This window comes from Trachymyrmex cornetzi, unplaced genomic scaffold, assembly GCF_001594075.2.
Source record: "Trachymyrmex cornetzi isolate Tcor2-1 unplaced genomic scaffold, Tcor1.1 scaffold140, whole genome shotgun sequence".
Lineage (NCBI taxonomy): Eukaryota > Metazoa > Arthropoda > Insecta > Hymenoptera > Formicidae > Trachymyrmex > Trachymyrmex cornetzi.
The window spans coordinates 144,175-144,833 of record NW_017295983.1 but is presented as its reverse complement, the minus strand read 5'-3'; positions in this window follow the sequence as shown (position 1 = coordinate 144,833).

The window sequence follows — 659 nt, the reverse complement described above, 5'->3', positions numbered from 1 at the left end:
AAATCGGTAACTAGTAACGGTAACTTGTTACTTTTCCTACTCGGTAACGAGTAACTGTAACTTGTTACTTTTAAAAAGTAACTTTCCATTCCCTGGTTAAAATGTTTTTAAATAAATTCCAGTTTGTCGATTTATTTAAAAATATGCAATCTTTAAAAAGTCAAATACAAGTGCTAAAAAATAACTACATATATATCGAACCATTGGAAATACTTCTAAGGTATAGAATAGATCAACAGTTTCAGACATGTAATTATCAATAGCAACAGAAACAAATGTACGAGACAATGCATTACGTACCTATAATCGAAACTATTGAGGTCCAAACTAAATGAGATACGCACAAGAAAACATAAGAGTATTTGATACTAGAACTTTATTCTCGTAACCGATAAAAATATTAGCGCACGTGATGAACGTAACGTGCCACAGAGAACAACAAAACAGAAAGTACAGGAGGAGCATAGAGTACATAACGAATAGGCGGTAAAACAGTTACGCCATACATAAAGCGTTCATAAAGACATCTCAATCCAACAGAAACTTTAAAATTGATCATGTCCATGGTATAAGGATAAGGGTATGCTCACGCCGTGGATACCCACTGCGCAGTCAAAGTGTGACGTCACTCTCGGGGCCAATCAGACCGCCCAAACAAA